At 43.4% G+C, this 21,411-nt stretch overlaps 1 protein-coding gene across 1 annotated transcript in view; it reads left to right on the top strand.

The window, feature by feature from the left end:
• Positions 1–1,834: 1,834 nt before the first annotated feature.
• MGAT4A (alpha-1,3-mannosyl-glycoprotein 4-beta-N-acetylglucosaminyltransferase A) overlaps positions 1,835–21,411 on the top strand; it is a 156,139-nt gene continuing 136,562 nt past the window's right edge. The window contains exon 1 of the mRNA XM_059134703.1: positions 1,835–1,855. The gene's annotated coding sequence lies outside the window, so the exon portion shown is untranslated. The remainder of the gene's footprint in view (positions 1,856–21,411) is intronic.

Raw genomic sequence — 21,411 nt, 5'->3', positions numbered from 1 at the left:
GTATACTTCATAACTGTGGAGCAGGGCAAGGGCCTCTGTTCCTGCCTGGGTCCTGCTGGGTCCTGGGTTCCTGCTCAGACAAAACCGAACCCCTCCCAGCAGCCCAGCCCTCAGGGTGTAGGCCAGGCCCTGAGCTTGTAGCGACTGCCCCTGGTCTGTGGGGCGCCTCAGGCCTAGGACATCTTCTTGGATGGAAGAGTGAACCTGTCTCTCAGGAAATGCTTCGCAGGGCCATGTGACTCTGATGTTTGCCACAAGCTGGAGAAGGAGGTTGTGTTTGGAGTTTGTCCTTTTCTTCATCTGCTAAGGGTCGAATGGCATCCCCCTCAAAATTTATATGTTGAAGTTCCAACTCTCAGGGCCTCGGAAAGTGACTGACTTTGAAGGAAAGGCCTCCAAAGAGAGGCCTTTTGTTTGAGAGACAATGAGTTGAAAATGGGATTGTTAAGCACCTGCCCTGTTCCTAGCTGTCCCAAATTCCAGGTGAACTCTCTTCTTCCCTGGAAACCCTTTGAATCGTGGCCCCATGATGGAGTTGGAGATGGCATGAAGAGCCCGATGAAGTATTTGCGTGGAGATTAGCAAGCAAACATCCCAGACAGAGGGACAACCATGTGTGAGCCAAGAATAGAGAAGCCACAGGAGAAAGCAAACCTGCCAGCACCTTGACATTGGACTTCTAGCCTCCAGAATTGTGAGAAAATGGATTTCTGTCGTGGAAGCCCCTGTCTGTGGTCTCTGTGAGGGCAGCCTGAGCAGACTAATACACCATCTGTGCCCCAGTCCTTGGACCGTCCTCAGTGTCCTCACAGTGTGTCTCCCATTCAACTCTGCTTCTAAAGGGTCCCCACCCAGGCTAGCCCTCATGAGGATCACCCTCTCTCTCTCTTAAAACCTGATCTTGGGGACGCCTGGGTGGCTCAGTTGGTTAAGCCACTGCCTTCAGCTCAGGTCATGATCCCAGGGTCCTGGGATCGAGTCCCACATCGGGCTCCTTGCTCAGTGGGGAACCTGCTTCTCTCTCTGCTTCTGCCTACCACAATGCCTGCTTGTGCTCTCTCTTTCTCTCTCTGACAAATAAATAAATAAAATCTTTAAAAAAAAAAAAAAAAACCTGATCTTGGCAGCTGCATGTTGGAGATTAATATTAAAGTGTAAGGAACTGTGAACAGCTTCATATATTACCCTGATCATGGCAGTGACCCAGCCCAGGAAAGGAGAAGCCAAGTTGAGCGGTACTTTGAACTTCAACAGCCACCTTTTTTTTTATAAATTTTTTTTTAAGATTTTATTTATTTATTTGACAAACAGAGATCACAAGGAGGCAGAGAAGCAGGCAGAGAGAGAGGGAGGAAAGCAGGCTCCCTGCTGAGCAGAGAGCCCGATATGGGGCTTGATCCCAGGACCCTGAGATCATGACCTGAGCCAAAGGCAGAGGCTTAACCCACTGAGCCACCCAGGCGCCCCTCAACAGCCACCTTTGAGCAGACAGGAAATGCAGGGGAGTGGAGGGGCCCATCTGTCCTGTTCCCACTCCATCCAAGGCCATGCCTTGCACCTGCCCCGTTCCCAAGGCCTGTTTGCAACTGCCATCCCCAGGTGGTCACTGTTCTTCTCTGGAAGCCCTTTGAATGGCAGTCCTGTAGGAGTCAAATATTAACTGCTGCCAGGTGTTTCCTCAGGCCACCTCCCGCTGTGTGGGCTAACCCATCCTAATGAAAGGGACTGGAGTGTCTTCTTTCAGTGGGAGACCAGACACGCCTCTGATGGAGGGTGGGAGAGAAGTTTAAGAGGACCAGCGCCCCCCCGACCTCCACCCATGCTGGAATCCGCTGGGAAACTTCTCTTCCCATGAGTAAGTACAGTGATTGTTTTCTTAATAGTACACATCTGTAGCTGGAAAGACCACAAGGAAAAGAAGCTCTAATAGCAATTTGCTTTGTGGAGATTTCTTCCTCTAGCATGGGTCACTGACCCCGAGCAAAACAACCCTCAGTCTGGAGAAAACACATTTCGGGAAGGGATCTGAATATTACAGTTGTATTTATCTAGCTATCTGAGCCATGAAAAAACATTTTAAAATATATTCCACCACACCCACCCCTGCCCCTACAAAGGTAAACTGATTAAATGCAGTTATCATTAGGCTGTGGACGACCTTGTCAAATGGGCCTCACTTAAAAGCAGGAATGGGTAAGGGAGTTGAGTCTGGATACTTTAAGGAGCAGAAGGAGGGTACGAGCCTTTTCTCCTGGATTGCTGGCTCTGCAGAGACTGGGACCAGCTGGCCACTATCTGTCTTGGATTGTCTACAGGTAAGAAAAATCCCCAGTCCAGACTGCTTTCCTCATTCTCTACACACACTTTTAAGACTCACCTGGGCTCTCGGGCTCCCTGCTCAGCAGGGATCCTGCCTCCTCTCTCTCTCTCTCTCTGTCTGCCTCTCTGCCTACTTGTGATCTCTGTCAAATAAATAAATAAAATATTTAAAAAAAAAAAAAAAAAGACTAACCTGGGCTGTCAAGTGCAGGATGGGAAGGTAGGTGAGGCCTCAGAGGTCTCCTAGCCTCTCCAGTCCCCCAGGACTTTCCTCTCTGCTATCAAAACCATGTGAAAAACAACTACAAACATACTAGAAAGATGTCAGAAACTCAGCCACCCAGCAGCCTTGCAATGGCTAACAGCTGTCAAGAGCACTTTGACAAACTCAAAACCACACATAGCCTTCAGCTAAAAAAAAAATTGTACTCTGTATGTATTCTCAGGTAGGAAGGTCTAGAAGAGCCTAATGAAGCCTCCTCATGCCCCCCAAAGAGACAACTCCCTGACTGAAGCTAGGGAGTGTCTTCTTTTTAATTTGTACAACATCCCACCCACTGTGCCTTTTGAAGCATGCCTTCCTGTTAGATACAGGGACCACTAGGACCTTCTGCTGTGTCTTAGTGGATAGCACAGATGTGGAAGAGACACAGGCTTTGGAATCAGATTTATTTCTGTTTGTGTCCCAGATCTGCAAACCTGGGCAAGTTCATTCTTTCTGTGCATCAGTTTCCGCATATGTAAAATGTGATAATGATGGTAACTACCTCTTTTGGGGTGTGTGTGTGTGTGTGTGTAGGGCTGCCCCAACACCTACAACAGGTAACGCTCTGACACCAGCTGGGTGTCCTACAGTTCAACGCGATCGTGACACAGTGCCCCCGGAGAGAGCCTCGGGTCCCACAGGTTAAGGGTGCAGTCCTACGAGACTTCCCACCCGCACCCGAGTGCCAGTTCCAAATCTGGGTTGTTACCTTTTCTTCTGACCCACTGGCTCTAAATCAAAGGTTCCCATGACCTCCTCCTCGTGTTCGATTATTTTGCTAGAGCAGTTCACAGAACTCAGGAACATTTTCCTCACTTGATCACTGGTTTATTATAAAAGGAACAGGCATGTGGAAGAGATGCCGAGGGCGAGGGATGGGGAGAGGGCAGGGAAAGGACAGAGCTGCCCTGCCCTCCGGTGCAGCCTCTCCTGCAGCCTCCAATGTTCACCAAACTAACTGAAAGCTCTCTAAACCCGGTCCATTAGGATTTTATGAAGGCTTCACTGCATAAACACGACTGATTTACGGAGGTGGCCACACCACCTCCAACCCTCTTGGCCCCGCCCCCTCCGGAAGTCAGGAGGCGGGGACTAACCGGTCCACCCCTCTAATCTGATTGGGCCTCCGGCCCTTGGGTTTGGCCTGGAATTCACCTCATTAACATAACAAAAGGCCCATATAGCTCTCCTCGAGGAAAGTTCTGAGGATTTGGGTAACTGTTAGAGGTGGGGACACAGACCACATGTCTATTTCATATAAATCACCATATCACGTGACCTCACTGGGTTAGTGAGGATTAAATGAATGAGTGCTCAACCATAGCACACCGTAAAAGCATTCAGTAGTATTGGGGTGAGCTGTGTGAGCCTCAGTTACCCCATCTACAGCATGGACCTATTATTATAAGGATTCAACGAGATCCTGAATGTCAAGTACCTGGCTCAATGAACGTTTATTCCTTTTGTACTATGTTAGGGAAAGCTGGTAATTCTGTAACACCTCATCTGGCAGGAACATTCATTGACACCGATGTCCTTACCCCGCTCAACAGCCCAATAGTCAGAATGAGTATCACCAAAGTCACACTCTGAGGACTGGTTTCTTGGTAGTGACACTTTCACTTTCCAGACACAAACTTCTTTTGAACACTGAGGGTGAGTCAGACACAAAGCCGCCACATTCCGAGCTTTATCTCATTTAATCCTTAAAACAACACTATGAGGTAGATATTATCGACCCTGTTTTGCAGATAAGGAAACTGGGGCATGGGGAAGGTAAAGAACTTGCCCACAATCACACCATCAGTCCTTAAACCCAGGCCTTTCTGACTGCTGAGCGGGGCCTTGAAGCTCTGTGGTTTCCAGAAGCAGAGCTGATGGCTAAGCAGCTGATGCCACAGAACGTGTCACTGGCAGGCATGAGGATGAAATGCCAACTGAATATTACCCCCACCTTAAAAGACCACCAGAGACGTGAGTCAAAGCCAATCAGCAAGGGTCCTTTATTGCAGGTTCGAACCTGGACCTCTGCGTCGCTCCTTGCCGATAATGCCGAGAGGTCCAGAGCTGGGTCGGTGTGGGATTTTTATAGACGGGTACAAACAAGTTTCGGGTAGGGCTGTGCTAATTGGTCCACAGTTTGAACAGGTATACCTGGCGCCAGTGGATTGGGCCAGGGGGACCCGAGTACACAAGCAGGGGTCCGCACGAAAGCAGACAAAGGGTCCGCGTGTGAGCAGACAAAGGATCCCGGCGAAAGCTGACAAAGCAATCTTACAGAAGCCGACCTGGCCGGTTAGCCCGCGCATGCGCGAAAAAGCAAGCGTTCGTACAGAAGCGAAACTAGCTGGTTAGAAACGCACTTCTAGCTGGGGGAGGGGGGGTGGTTTTTTTTTTTTTTTTTTTTTTTTTTTTTGTCTCTCAAGGACAGGAGGACGAGAAGAGAGCATAGTCATCGGGGCAGGAGTAGGAGTTTAATATCTTGGTTCCTCCCCACCTGTGCAGCGCAGTCCACCCTCCCCATCATTGCTCAGGGGTCTCTTCCTGTTCTCTGAATATTGACAACCTGTTGTTTTTTTAATGGCCTTACTGAGATATACTTCACATACTATAGAATTTTCCCATTTAAAGTGTACAATGCAATGGCTTTTTTAGTATATCCACAGAGCTGTGAATCATTAGAACATCATCATCTCCAAAAGAAACCTGTGCCCCTGAGCCACTATGCCCCAATACCTCCCTCCCCCACTCACTCCCTCTAGGCTTTAGGCAAATACCCATCTACTTTCTTTATTTGCAGATTTGCCTCTTCAGAGCATTTCATCTGAATGGAGTCACACACTATGTGGTCCTTCGTGGCTGGCTTCTTTCCCAAAAATCTAGTTTTAAAGTAAATAAAAAATGGTTAAAGTTCAATATACGGTACTTGGCACAAAGCAAAGATGTTCAGGAAATACTGAATTGAAATTGATCATAAATGATTGCCCTGTGTCATATAGAAAAAGCTACATTATACTCATCCTTTAAAAAACAGTGAATGATAGCTTTTTAAAAATTTTCCACCAAAAATAGATAAAAACCTAAAATCTATGCTTAAAGGTATCTCAGTCACTGGAAACTTGGCTTTCTGGAGGGACTTGCTCTTGCACACTCCAGAAGGTGGAAGTTTTACAACACTATGGATTCACCCCATTTTTTGTTTGCTTATTCTGTTCTTTATTGTGCCTGATGCTATCAAACCCCATTCCATATATCTATGAGTTTTGATTTCCAAGTCTTTGTCTCTCACCTTAGAGAGTTAATGTGACAGTAGATTCTAACCCCATACTGGGTCATCTCTTTGATTGATTTATTCATATGCATCACCTTGTACCATTGCCAGTGAAAATTTAGGATATACTGGTCCAAGACCAGCCTTTGAAAACACTATGTGTTTTCTAATACCAACACTTTGACCATATTTTTCTGCTTGTTGAGTGGTTTATGTGGGAGGAGTTTAAACCCCTTGCTGAAGTTAACATACATCATGTAAACGATAACATTTGATTTACCAAACTTAGAACCAGTAGAGTTTTACCGGTCTGGTAGGATTTGTTATTCCCAAAGCCAGTGAAGAGCATTTTGTGTTTAGTCCTGGGGTGGGTTAAGTAGTATGGGATCCATAAATATTTGGAAAAGTTAGGGCCAAGTCTCCAAAGAGAAGCATGGAGGGATCTGTGCCCAGCCAGAACGTGGCTGCTGAGACTCGGGGTCTGGAGGCCAGAGTGAGGGTGTTTCAGAGCACCCAAACTCCTCCACTGGGGTCCCCCAAAGAATACTTGTTGGGAGTTGGCCAGCCCCCTTCCTGCCCAAGCTCTGTGTAAACCCCTAGTCGGCCTGCTCTAGCTCCTGAGCCCAAAGCCAGGGGACCCATAATTATTAGGATTAGGTATTTTCTTTTGTGACAACTCTGAGCATCATTTTCTTTTTTCTTTTTAATTGAAGTATAGTTGGCATACAGTATTAGTTTCAGGTGTACATCATAATGATTCGACAATTATGTAGGAAATGAACAGCACAATCTAAGTGTAGTTACCATCAGTCACTGCACCAAGTTATTACAATATTATTGACTATATTCCCTATGCTGTACTTTTCATCCCTATGACTTGCTTATTTCATAATTGGAAGCTGGTACCTTTTATCCCCTTCACCTGTTTCACCACCCCCTCCACCTGAGAATGATTTTTATCAGTTTCTTATTTAGTTACCTTGCTAATTCTCCTAAAGTTATCAAAATCCATGGCAATTGTTAGGCACTCTAAATCACCAGGACTTGTGTTTTGTGCGTATCTCTAGTTTAAATAAATATAAATTAATTCTTTGCTTCCATATCATCTCCAAACTCCTAATACTACTGTTGAATCTTCACACAACCTAGAGCCTACTGTTGGCCATAGCAGCTGTTGGCTTAGGCCAAGCTTAGGGTGTGACACTGCCTCCTGGGTGTTCCCCACATTGGTCAGGGACATCCTCCTGACAGTTTCAGGTACCCGCATAACTATCCTCCTAGACTGCACCAGAGAAGCCTGGCCTTTTCTGGAAAGTTCTGTGATTTGTCTCCAGTAAGCTGTTGCTATGGCCGCAGCAGGGCATCCAGCTTCCCCAGGAGCATCACAGACCCAGACCCTCCTTCTTGCAGCTTTTCCCCTTCCGTGGTCCCTCTCCTCCAGCCCCTTGCCAGTGTCTCCCAGCCCCCACTTTGGCTTACTGTTTCTCGTGCCATTCTGTTCCTAGCTGCTCCTAACTGGCAGGCAGCCAGAAGCCTCGTTCACCAAGTGCGGAAGTCAAGTCTAGTGCAAGTTCCCTTTAAAACTTGGGGCTGACCCAGCATCTTCCCAATTGTATGGACCTTCCTCAGTCTTAGTACTTGATTGTGTTTGATCTACAGAACTGACAAATGTTTCCCGTTTTCCATGCCCCTGCCAGTCTCTTCGGAAATCATCTGGCTCACTCCCAAATTTCTGCAGCTCTGCATCCCCATTACAAATTGTGGAAAATCACATAGAGAGCCTCATAGAAAGATAAATAGATCCCCCATATGTAGCTATAATCCATCAGTTCTCAATCTAATACTTTCAAAATGTAGTTGATCATTCAGTTCTGAGACCAGATGGTACAAAAATTATCATTCATCAATTGTTAAAATCTTTCAGAAGGGTGATTTAGTAATGTGTCAGGACCACTTAAAAACCCTTAGAATTACTCATTCCACTCCTAGAAATTTATCCTAAAGACATCAACAGATGTGCACCAAAATTTGTGTGCAAGATTACCATGTAGAATTTCTATTTTGAGAAAAGTTGGAAATGCTCTAAGTGTTCCAAAATAGGACTAAGTAAAATATGGTACATCAATATAGTGAAATATTATATAACCATTAAGTTATGTTTTTGAACAATATTTTTAAAATAAGAGAAATTCCAAAACTTCTTAAGAAATTTTAAAAAATAAGAGTACACATAAAGTGAAAATGGGCTATAATATAATATAATAATATTTATTTATATAAATTTATAAATTTATATAAATTTATAAATTTATATAAATATGTAATATTTATATAATAATATTATCCCAGTTTTGCAAAAGGAAGGAAAAATGTTTCCATGCACCCATGCTTAGGACAAACACAAAAGCATTAACAGTCTTTATCTCTGGGTGGTAGAATTGCTCGCAACTCAAAAAATATATTTTGCCATATTTTCCAAATCTTCTGCAACAAATGTACTATTTTCCTAATCAGAGAGATTATTGTTATTTGTTAAAAAGAAATTAGGACACAAAAAAAGCAAAAACAAAACATTAAAGGTCTTTGCCTGATGTTTTTCTTGACTATTTTACCCCATCCTTTCTTACTGATGTAGATAAAAAGGGGTACTAACATTTATCCTGCTGAGAAACGAATTTCATCCTGCGCCTCTGGAAGGGACATAATTTTCCCATTTGAAATTTTTCCCATCTTAAATTTAAACAAAGTCACAAAGAAAAGTGTGGAGAAACCAAGAGGTGAACACAGGTCCATCAGCTCCAAAGGTGTGTCTGCTGTCCCTCATCCCAGGGGGGCCCAGAAGAAACTGACAAGAGGCCAAATGTGAATTTCAGGCAAGGCTTTATCCAGGCTTATGTTCTGCACAAGGGAGACAGCACAGAGGAGAGGGTCCTCAGACTGACTCCCAAGGAGAGGTCAGGGAGAGTTTTTAAAGACCCCAGGTGGGGCAAGGATGACATCTAAGCAAGTAGAGGCGGGGATTTATTATTAGCACCTGTGCAATTAAAGGTCATGCTTCTTGTGCCCCATGTCTAATTAACATGGTAAATCTCCACCCCGGGGGTGTTTTTTATTATAATGAGGGGAAAAGTCGGTGAAAGGTCAGCCCTAGGGTCCACCTTGGCGCTGACTGGTTTGGTCTTGTCTTCACCCCAAAGTCCAGTCTTGGGAGTAGGCATCCTCCTTTCAGTAAGCATCCTTTCTCTGCATTCCTGCAAGATGGCACACTTAAGAGGTATGGAGTTTGAGCTTTACTTTTTCTTCCTTATGGAGGCAGCCAAGGAAGGCTGGTTTTTGTGGGCAGTGTTGAGGCGATCTGAGTCCAGTCCCTGCTCTGTCTCTTTCCCCTCTGAGAGATTTTACTATCCTTATTCCTAAGGAAAAGGGGCCAAAGTTCTCATCTTCTGAAGCTGCTTCTTGCTGAGCTGGGCCTGCATCCCCGTCCTACCCTAGAGGCATAAAAATCTCTCCCTGGCTGCTCTGATGATTTATAAGGACTCGGATCCTCCCATCCTGATAGAGGTTGGAATCCTTGCATCACCATTAGCTTAACTTGGAAATGTTGAGGCCAAGAAGATACCAAGATTACCAAGACATGAAAAAGAGCCCCAAGAATAACAGCAAAAAAAAAGGCCAAGAGCCCAAAGAAAGGCAAGAAACAAGTAGCATTTTGTGGGTACCGTTCATGGAGTCCCAGGTGGTCTGAGTGATGACTTTGTTAAAATTATGTAGCCATGTAGCCTTTTGGGGTGTTCCATTGTTCCACCTGTCCAGAACAAACAGATGAGATGTATTTGTAATAGCACATATTCTTCTTTGTTTAGCTAGTACATAATCCAAGGCAAATCAGAGGTCTAAGACCATTGAAGCCAGAGAATCCAATGATTTTTGTTATGAGTTTAAAATCTTGTCCCATTTCAGCCACCACCATAGATAATGTGGCCATGATATTTTGTGTGACAGCATTGTTGTGAATTATTTCCCCGGCTAGACCTCTCAAGGAAACAAACCAATCAAGCGGACTGTTTTGGCAATCAGCAGACCCATCACTGGTCTGGACCTTGGAGATAGCAGACTCACACAATAGTCGGGGAGTCTGTCCTGTTGTCCAGCTGTTTAAATAATCATATGTCCACAGAAGACTTTTATTATCCCCACCAAGTCACAGCACGAAGATAGTGTAAACATGGGCCATTGTGGCCATTTTTCTCTGAAGTTTACCTCAAGTTGTCCAGTGGCATTAGTTTGCAGGGCTTGAGGGTAAAAGACAGTTTTAGTTCTAGTTCTGAATGATCCCAAGTCAAGAAAATGAAAGAAAATTGGAGGCTGTAGTTTGGTGAGTCATAGCCAGATACTCGAGGATGTTGTTCCAAAACAATTTAGGATCCAGCCCAGTTTTATAGGCAAACAATAAACATTTAAAGACAATCAGAACCATAATCTAATGTTCATAAAGGTGTGTTATTGAAACGTAATCTTGCTCTGTAACGCTACCCTCACTTTTGTCAAAGAGAATCAAATTAAGACTCATTTGTTTGTAAAGGAAGAGTCTTTTTTTTTTTTTTTTTTTTGGATGATTTTTATTTATTTGAGAGAGAGAGCATGAATGGGGTAGGGAGAAGAAGACTCCCTGCTGAGCAGGGATCCCCAAGTGGGACTCCATCCTGGGACTCCAGGATCATGACCTGAGCCGCCCAGGTAATCCCCAAAATGTATAGTTTTAACAAACATGGCCTACTTATTTATGTAAGCACAGCTAGAATAGTGACTGACCATATAGGTTTTTGTTTGTATGTTTGATTGTTTTTTTTAAGGGGGATGGGCAGAGGGAGAGAGAGAGAGGGGATTTTTTTTTTTTTAAAGATTTATTTATTTATTTGACAGGCAGAGATCACAAGTAGGCAGAGAAGCAGCCAGAGGAGGCGGGAAGCAGGCTCCCCGCTGAGCAGAGAGCCGGATGTGGAGCTTGATCCCAGGACCCTGGGATCATGACCTGAGCCGAAGGCAGAGGCTTTAACCCACTGAGCCACCCATGTGCCCCAGAGAGTGAGGATCTTAAAGAAGCTCCACACCCAGCATGGAGCCCAGTGTGGGGCTCAATCTCAGGACCCAGAGATCATGACCTGAGCTGAAATCAAGAGTCAGGTGTATAACCCACTGTGTCACCCAGGCACCCCTTGTTTGTTTGTTTTTAAATCTGATTCGCTGGAACTTTTTATAAGGTGTTTTAGATCGAACTTTTAACAGCCTCTGAAGGCTAGATGCCAAGGCAAAAATTGCCTTCAGATTTGCCTGCAATACCTGTAGATTTGGGTATATTCCTCTTCTCAAGATCCCCAAAATATCCTAAGGTTTCCTGCACCTGCCAGGAAGTGACATTCTTTACTCCAACAAGGTATCTTTGCTGTAAGCAAGGTATCAGGCCAACATTTCGAGGGGTCTCTATAGACTCCATAAAGTCAACCTTAATTCCTTAAACCTGTCTGGTCCTATCTATGTTATATATGTCTCTCTCAAATTTTACATTCTCATCAAAGCCTTGGGAAAATAACCCATGTTTCCAGTGGTGTCCTGTTACAAGGAGAGCTGGTTCTTGTTGAACTTCATGCAAGCAATTATAACTACCACGAAAGAAAGAATACTCCTTGAGAGTTTCTGCATTCTGGAGGGTTCAGGTAGGGAGAAAAGATAAATGCTTCAATCTGTTCACAAAGGAATATTTTAATGTATTTCTGCAAGTCATAGATATCTCAAGAGAAAAAGTTTTCTTAAATCTAGAAGAGCAAACATTAAAGAACCAGCAATGTTTTACACAAGAGTCATAAAAACTATAGTCCTTTCTTCATTTAGTTAACCCCACGTTATTAATTCTTATTCTGTTTGAATGTAGTTTTCCCCTTTGTTCTGGAGATTCTTACCCAGTTTAGTTTTATGATCTTAAAGATAACAGAAATCTGTATCTCCTTGAAAATGAAACGCATTTTCAAGAGCATCAGAGCAATAATTATAAATGACAAAAGACTCGAATATGGACAGGTTAAAAATCTGATAAGAGGGGCGCCTGGGTGGATCAGTGGGTTAAAGCCTCTGCCTTCAGCTCAGGTAATGATCCCAGGGTCCTGGGATCGAGCCCCACATCCGGCTCTCTGCTCAGCGGGGAGCCTGCTTCCTCCTCTCTCTCTCTCTGCCTGCCTCTCTGCCTACTTGTGATCTCTGTCTGTCAAATAAATAAATAAAATCTTTAAAAAAAAATCTGATAAGAGCTCATTATAACGCAGTTGACAAGGAAATCTAGTTATTTCTGCAACACACATTTGAATAATTAGAATTATACTTGATGACATTATAAAAGGACATATTAAAACTTTAAGAATTTAATATACTTTCTGGAACAGATAGTCTAATTAGTCAAAAAGGACTTTATTTAGAATTTGAGTCTTGGGAAGTTTGTTTAAAAAAAAAAAAAACAGTTTTAAGGCAAATGCCTAAATAGGATCACAGATCATTATAAAACTCAGATTTTATCTATTTAACCAAGGTGGCAATAAAAGATTCTAAAGGCAAATACATTCCCTTTTTATGGCTGAGTAATATCACATTGTATATATATATACCACATCTTCTTCATCCATTCATCAGCCAATGGATGCTTCAGCTATTTCCATAGTTTGGCTACTGTAGATAATGCTGCCATAAGCATTGGGGAGCATGAATCTCTTTGAATTAGTATTTTTGTATTCTCTGGGTGAATACCTAGTAATGTAATTGCTAGATGTTACTTAGTAGTTAGCAAAACTTAGCTCTTGAAATTGAGGATTTAACCTTATTGAGTAACCAAAGACCTGATAAAGACAAAACGTAGAAGCTTTGTTTTTCCAGACAGATAAAGAAAATCTTTGTTTACAATTTCTAACAAAGAGTAGAACAGAAAGCTAAGAAAACTTCGGTTTTTGTTTGGTTTGGTTTGGTTTTTAACAGAGAAAAGCCAAATTTCAATCTTATACCAGGGTACTTTTAAAATTTATTTTTATTTTTTTAAAAGATTTTATTTAGGGGCACCTGGATGACTCAGTGGGTTAAAGCCTCTGCCTTCAGCTCAGGTCATGATCCCAGGGTCCTGGGATTGAGCCCCTCAGCAGGGAGCCTGCCTCCCTGTCTCTCTCTGCCTGCCTCTCTGCCTACTTGTGATCTCTGTCTTTCAAATAAATGAATTTTTAAAAATCTAAAAAAAGAAAAAGATTTATTTATGAGAGAGAGAGCACGAAGAGAGGAAGGAGCAGAGGAAGAAGAAGACTCTCCACTGAGTGGGGAGCCTAACCTGGGGCTCAATCCCAGGACCTTGAGATCATGACCTGAGCTGAAATCAAGGGTCAGATGCTTAACTGACTGAGCCACCCAGGCACTCCCACTAGGGTGCTTCTAAAACTCATTGTCTCAGCCTTTGTCCTTATACCATGCATAAAGTTCTTTTCTAAAGATTTTCTTTTCACAAGTTTTCCAAATTTTTTTAAATTTAGATTTTGTCCTAAGCTTTCTCACTCTAAATAACCAGTCTTTATTTTAGGACAAAATTATTTTCTCTTCCCTCAACAGAAATATATTTTCATTTCTCATACCTTTCTTATTAAAAACATATCTCACTTTCTTGCATGCAAAGTTGTTTTCCTTATCATTTCTGCTATTATCAATTACATTTATCAGAATTTTAATTCTTAGAAACCTCAGTTTCTAGTAAAAACTGAGCAGTAAGCTATTGTTACATCAGAATTCTTTAGATGGGAAATTTATGCATACTGTTCATAATTTTTAGAAATGTGGGGTTTTTTATAGTACAACTTTCAATAAAGCATAAGACATGCTTACTAGCTGACCTAAATTTATCTTTAGTTTCTCTATAATAAGCCAAAAAAAAAGGAAAAAGCAAAAAAAAAAAAAAAAGCCTAAGTAGATAAAGCTATGTTCAGTAATCAATACTCTAGCAATCTGTCTTATTTGGAAAAGACTTAGATATCTAAAGAGCTTAACCCAGTTTATTATTTAACTCAGCAAAACTTCAGAGTTTTAGGTTACCAAAGATCATGAAAACCATACACCCTTTTGCTTCTTCAACCTACTTGTTCTTAACAATTACCTATGAAAACGTGGAGAGACAGACAAAAATGAACCATCATGGAAAATCTTCTTCTTGTTGACAAATTGCAAACAGAGATAACAGAAGCTTATTTGACCTTTTGTAAACCTTGGTAGATTACAAGTGTTATGTTTAATGCTGATAACTCTTAAGCCATGCCTCTTCCAATTAAGGCACAAAACTTAAATTAGTTTTAATACCAAATGTGTCCACACAAGCCTGTGTCTACTGAAAAGTCATCAGTTTTTTTCCCCACTGGGAACTCCTGGGAGATCTGGTGCTGGGGAATCTGAAGTGGGCGGCGTAAGTCCAGGGGAGCCCTCTGGACCCATTCATATTGATCTGGGAAGTGCTTTAGTTTGAACCTCATAAGGAAGTGGCCCAACAGCTTGGGGTGTTTTTTTGCTCCTTGATAGTGAGGGTGGGAGGAACAAGAGCCACGATGCTGGGGACATCAGGGATGATGGTCTAGGAGCCGGCTACCTAATGCATGCTGGTGGTGGTGCAGAAACAGGGTGGGGGGAGGTGCAGAGGTGGGGTGCCTCTGGCAAGGCCAGAGGCAGATTTAAAGTCTGTACTAACATTCCTTATTCTCTGTCTCTTATCTCTCCCTCCTGCCAAACAGGATTTTCCTCTGCACCATTTATTTAAAATATGTCCTAATGGACGTTTTTTTAGTGGTGGTGGTTGGGGAACAGGAGTACTCCCCATCTTCCTAGACAAAAGTTCAGAAAGAACAATAAATGAAGCACAGAGTACCCCTGTTAGCATGTGTTCCTCCCCCAAAGTTGAAGCTTCACCTACTAAACCAAATGGATAAGCTAAGAGAATCAAACTCAAACTCCCTATTTGAAGGCAACTAAACGGGAGCAAGGAATGCAAGAGAGCCAGTTAGTAGCCATCTTTTCTCTTAGCTTAACTTATTCATAGGCCAGGCAGTGTTAAAATGAAACAATCATTTCCTTTTGGATACAGGACCGTAACTGTAAGTAAGCCTATCAGACACAATTCACCCCAGCCGGCTCCGAGATGAGATGGAATGAAGTTCTCCTATCCTTATACAGATTCCAGAAACAGACAGATGTGGTACCTCTCAGCCAGACAGATTCCCCTCCTTCAAGAGAGACTGGTACAGAGTCACTTCTGAGTAAGTTCTCTTTGGAGCTGAATGACATAGTCACTCATACTTCTAGCCAGAACATTTACTCAAGCCTTGTATCCATAACATCAATTAGTATAATGCCAAATGAAAACAACCCATCTGGTTTAGCACCTCTAGGTTCTTCCCACCCTCAGAACATGACCGGTAACCCACAACAGCTTGAATGAAAGTCAGGACCATCACCTCAAATTGAGTAGATCCAGGTATCAGGAGAACTCATCCCTACATTGCTGGGGTGCTAAGAAGCTAGAGGAGCACAAATGGTTTGTGTTGGCAACAAATGCTGAGTTTGAGAGGACTCCCAGGTGTTCTCAGGAGAGCTGTTCTGTTATCCTGGTGACTATGCTAAGAAATGTTGATGCAAAATGAACATTTTTTTTTAATTTTAAGGAAAAAAGTTCCATTCCAGCCAAAGTTAGGACAGCTGCTTGGGATACACGGTCTTCACAAAGAAGAAAGTGCTCTGGGGAAGGAACATTTGGTGCAGGGTTAACATAAAAAGTTAATGTTCCATTTTGGGTTTTTTTTTTTAAATATTTTATTTATTTGACAGAGAGATCACAAGTAGGCAGAGCTGCAGGCAAAGAGCATGGGGGAAGCAGGCTCCCTGCTGAGCAGAGAGCCCAATGGGGGCTCGATCCCAGGACCCTGAGATCATGACCTGAGCCAAAGGCAGAGGTTCAACCCACTGAGCCACCCAGGTGCCCCATTTTGGTTATTATTATTTTTTTTAATGACATGCAGATGTACAACATGTGCTGGGGTCAGAAATAGAACCCATGCTCTAAGGATTTGTCCAGTAATTTTGACCTTGGTAAATGTTCAAGTATATCTTCCCTGGGAGCCCAGGTACTATTTAGGGGGTCTTCACAGAGACAACAGCGAGATCTAACCGGGTGATTAGACTGACTAGAGAGGACACAGGGCAGTCCACACTTCTCTCCACAGATGGGAACAGAAGTTGGAGAAGTACCCAGCATTTCAAAGAGGGTAACAAAACACGGAATCTCCAGGTTGGAAGTGGGCAGTGGGCAAAGTGGAAGGAGCTGCAAGGGGGAAAAGGAAAAAAGACAAAGAAAGAAATACCTTTCAACCCATCCCACACAGAGGTCTACTTAGGCAAAGGAACCCAACAGTGGCCAGTGGAGGGAGGCACTCTGTCCACTGCCCACCGGGGTGACCAGGCCCAGGGAGCCAGCCTCAACTCGCCTTCCCTCAAGTTGAATACTTCCAGGAAGTTGAATACTTCTAGCAAGTATTCAGACAATGCAGAGAGTAGAGAAAGAAAGAGTTTCCTGTGACTATCAGATTTCCAGGCACTACATGATGTGAGGGTTACACATCCTCTGGTCCCACGAGTCTGGCATTGGGGAAAGCTTGTGGAATCACTGGTCTGTGGGTACACGGTGGCCGCTTCCACCTCCACTGGCCAGTTATGGCACTGGGAACCTGTCCTTCCAGCCTGAGCACAGTAAAGTGGTGGCTGTCTTATAGCCAGCCCACAGTATGAGAAGGAGGGAAAAGAGCATGGAAGAGTAGAGGGAGGTTAGGGGTTCAGGAAGGAAGGAAATTGGGAAAAAAGGGAAAATATTGCCTGAATGAGAGTAGTGGGAACCCCGTGACACAGGAGGTAGCCTTATGTCCCGCAATGACACAGAAACAAATGTTCTGAGATGGCTAGTCAGCTGCCAAGAGGTTTCCTCAGGCTGCCCCCATGGGTCCTATGCTCCCTCCTGGATGGGAGAAAAAGAACTGCTGGTGTCCTAGCAGTGTCCCCCAAAGATGATACCAAACAGGACCCTTGGGCTCCCTATACAATAGAAACTGACAAGAGGCCAAATGTGAATTTCAGGCAAGGCTTTATCCAGGCTTATGTTCTGCACAAGGGAGACAGCACAGAGGAGAGGGTCCTCAGACTGACTCCCAAGGAGAGGTCAGGGAGAGTTTTTAAAGACCCCAGGTGGGGCAAGGATGACATCTAAGCAAGTAGAGGCGGGGATTTATTATTAGCACCTGTGCAATTAAAGGTCATGCTTCTTGTGCCCCATGTCTAATTAACATGGTAAATCTCCACCCCGGGGTTTTTTTTTAGTATTGTAATGAGGGGGAAAGTTGGTGAAAGGTCAGCCCTAGGGTCCACCTTGGCGCTGACTGGTTTGGTCTTGTCTTCACCCCAAAGTCCAGTCTTGGGAGCAAGCATCCTCCTTTCAGTAAGCATCCTCTCTCCGCATTCCTGCAAGATGGCACACTTAAGAGGAATGGAGTTTGAACTTTTCCTATTTTTCCTTATGGCAGCAGCCAAAGAATACTGGCTTTTGCCTTCAGGGTTGAGGGGATCCAGTTTCTGCTCCGTCCCATCCCTATTTCTGATATTTTTAACTTGTATCTTATTCTATACTGGAGCTTTCTATTATCAGAATAAACTTCCCCTTTGATAACAAAAATATTCTCCTTTATATAAAATTCTCATTCTACCTAACTTTCTTTAACTAAGATTTACCTTAAGAGTGTTAGTTCTTTGAATAATTATATTAAAAAGGCAACCTGATTCCTAGAAACATATGAACCACCAAAACTGAAACAGAATCAATAACCAGCAAAGAAACTGAGTCAGTAATTAAAAATTTCCCAACAAACAAAAGTCCAGGGTCAGATGGCTTTGCAGGGAATTAACCAAACATTTAAAGAAGAGGTAATACCTATTCTTCTCAAACTATTCCAAAAAGTAGAAAAGGATGGAAGACTTCCAAATTCATTCTCTGAAGCCAACATTACCCTGATACCAAAGCCAGGTAAAAACTTCGCTAAAAAAGAGGACCGGTCAATAGCCTTGATGAACGTGGATGCAAAAATTCTCGATCAAATACTAGCAAACCAAATTCAACAATACATTAAAAAAAAAATCATTCACCACAAGCAAGTGGGATTTATTCCTGGGTTATAAGGGTGGTTTAATATTTGCTAATCAGTCGATGTGATACACCACATTAGTAAAAGGATAAGAACCATCTGATCATTTCAATAGATGCAGAAAAAGCATTTGACAAAGTACAGCATCTTTTCATGATAAAAGCCCTCAAAAAGTAGGGTTAGAAGGAGTATACTGCAACATAATAAAGGCCATATAGGAAAAACCCACAGCTAATATCATCCTCAATGGGGAAACTGCAAGCTTTTCCTCTGTGGTCAGGAACAAGAAAGGGATGTCCACTCTCTCCACTGTTGCTTAACACAGAACTGGAAGTCCTAGCCACAGCAATCAGACAGCCAAAAGAAAGAGAGGGAGAGAGAGACAAACCAAGAAACAGACTCCTAACTACAGAGAACGGATGGTTGGTTCCCAGAGGGGAATGTGGTGGTGTGGGGGGTGAAACAGGTGATGGGGATTTGTTGTGGTGTTGTTGTGATGAGCACCAGGTGTTGTATGGCAGTGTTGAATCACTAAATTGTACACCTGAAACTAATATCATGCTGTATGTTAACTAATTGGAATTTAAATAAAAACTATAAAAAATGGTTTAAAAAAAAGACCATCTGATTGGTCTGAATAAAATTGAACAAACGAATGTTCAATAGTTAGATACAGAATTTTTGCATGTGTTTTGTTATTCTGGGACAGTAAAAATTGTAAACAAATATCCGACATGCAAATCTTAGACAAGTTACAGTTCACTGTGATAAGATTAAGGAAGGTTGTCATCTCCCCAGTTTCTCAAAGAAGATGCTTGTGGCTGGTGGGCATTTGAATTTTCCTGTCCAGGTGAAGGCCTGACAGGTTGGGGGAAGTCCCAGGTGTCACCCCAAAGTCCAGATGGTTGTGAAAACTGCCTTTAATGAGCTACATCCCCTAGATTTGAGATACAACTTGTAATTATGTCGCAGAGGGTCATGTTGCCATTTTTCTGCACCCTCAGTTTTCTTATCTTCATGTAACAATGGCCTCTGTGTCCGGCTAATCTGTTATCGTGAAGACCTCGAGGAACTGTGCATTCATGCTTTGTCCAACTGTTACTCTTCACATTTCATGATAAGGAAATGAGGGACCAGAAAAGTTCAGCCATCTGCCCAAGGATCTCAAGTGCACCTACTGTTCACCAGGACAGCACTGTGCCCCTGTCTCGCACAGAGACAGCAGTCAGGCTGGTCCAAATTGAGATGAGCTCTAAGTGTCAACTCTGTCTTGGGTTCATTGGTAGCTTATATAGATGACATATTTCAGCAATTATTTGGGACACATCGAGTTAAGTAAAATACACTATTCAAACTAATTTCCCCCTTTTATTTTTATCTTTTAAAAATGTGGTTATTAGACAGTCTTCCATTAGGAACATGATCCACATTATATTCCATTTAGACAGGGGTGTCACAGAACCTCTGTCTCTCCACCTGGAAAATGAAGTTAACGGACCACGTGTCAGGTGCCCAAGGAGTGAGTGTTCCATAATTGGTTTTGCTCCTTCCCTACCACATATTCTCCCCAGAGCACCCAAGTCTCATGACTTGGACATATGCAAATTTCCAGAGGCTTTATAAGAAATATTGTTTTTCTATTTCCACCCACATTCCTCTTTAGCAAGGGCATGTTTTTGTTTATTTTTATTTTTTTAAAGATTTTGTTTATTTATTTATTTATTTGACAGAGAGAGAAAGAGAGAGATCACAAGTAGGCAGAGCAGAAGGCAGAGAGAGAGGGGGAAGCAGCCTCCCTGCTGAGCCGAGAGCCCAATGTGGGGCTCAATCCCAGGACTTCAAGATCATGACCTGAGCCAAAGGCCAAGGCTTAACCCACTGAGCCACCCAGGCACCCCAGTAAGGGCATGTTTTTAGTCATGAGTTATTCAATCTCTTATGGTGTACGGTTGGTAAATAACAAGTCAGAAATTTGGAAACTTGGGCCAAGATCCTGAAACGGCCTTGCCTACAGCAGAGGCGTTAGAGAATGTGCTCATTCATAAACTTGCCACGGACGCCAGTGAAAAGATAGACTGACATGTAGGCAGGAAATACACACAAGGTAATTCATGGCCATCGACGCTGACTGGGCATGTATCTGGTGGTGATCTGAATTATTCATGGATTCCCCCTTGGCACTCTTCTGTTGAAGGTTGATGTCAGGGCAGGACCTGCACTCCCTCTCTGACCCCGTGCTGAGCAGCTGGGTATAGAATTCCCCATCCTACAATTGGTTCTCCTCCAAGTGGGCCCAGAAACTAGGAGGTCAGCCACTACAATTAGGCTGCCTGGTCCAACTTCCAGAAGCCGGATGGATTCCTCCAGCACCAACCCTGTACTCCTGAGTGTAGAGCTTGAGATAATTTATGGAATTGAGTTTCAGTGTTCCTCTTTCCACAAGAATTCGTGATGGTCCTCGAAGTGGCCTTTTGTTGAACTTATATAATCATCCTCTAATCTCACGTTTCTGGTGTCCAGCCAAGAATGACAGATTCCTCTGTGATATGCTGTGGCAGTCGCGCAGTTACAGTGCTCAGGAGTGAGGCAGCAGAGAGTGGTACCGTCTGTTCCCAAGTGGAGAATGCCTGGCCGTCCAGACCCCAGCAGTTTGTTGCCTTGTGAGGATGCACATCTGGGGTTGTGATTTTTCATTTTCACAAGAAGTCAGTTACCAGATTTTAATGTGGAAATCTCCTGTTTTTTAAATTTAGGGACTAAATGAACCCTTCTCTTGGTCCAATTCAACCAGGCTGTTTCTAATTTCTGATCTTGTCTGTCGGTATAAATGGGCCCTTTGTGGGAAGGGACACTCCCTCTTATTCTCCCACGTTCTTTTTTTTGCTCTCTCTCCCCCTCACCCCACCAGGCACGTTGCATAGCACTTACAGTAATGTGGTTTCCAGAACTAAACTCTTACTTGCCACCTTAATCAATGTTTTGGAGTCCTTCTTATTTGTTACCCGAGGTTCTCCAGACACATGGAGAGAGGAGGAAGCACAAACAGGGGTTCTAATGGCTCCTTCCTGGCCACATGCCCTCATCTATAAGACAGTGTGGGCAAATGTTCCTTTCCGTGGTTTATGTATCACATTGCCAAGGCATGCCAAGGGGGCAGAGGCTCAGGAGAGAAGGGAGGAATTCCAGGTCAGGACTCAGAAGGCCTCTCCTTTGATTTAAGGCAGTGCTAGAGCACTAAGAGGCATGTCCGACCCATCACCATTCATCCCACCTGGCTCCCGGCTTCCCACGTGACCACCATCTCTGGGAACTTG

This window comes from Mustela lutreola, chromosome 9 (genome assembly GCF_030435805.1).
Source record: "Mustela lutreola isolate mMusLut2 chromosome 9, mMusLut2.pri, whole genome shotgun sequence".
NCBI classification, from domain to species: domain Eukaryota; kingdom Metazoa; phylum Chordata; class Mammalia; order Carnivora; family Mustelidae; genus Mustela; species Mustela lutreola.
Note: the sequence above shows the minus strand (reverse complement) of the source record. Positions and strands in the feature narration are given on the sequence as shown.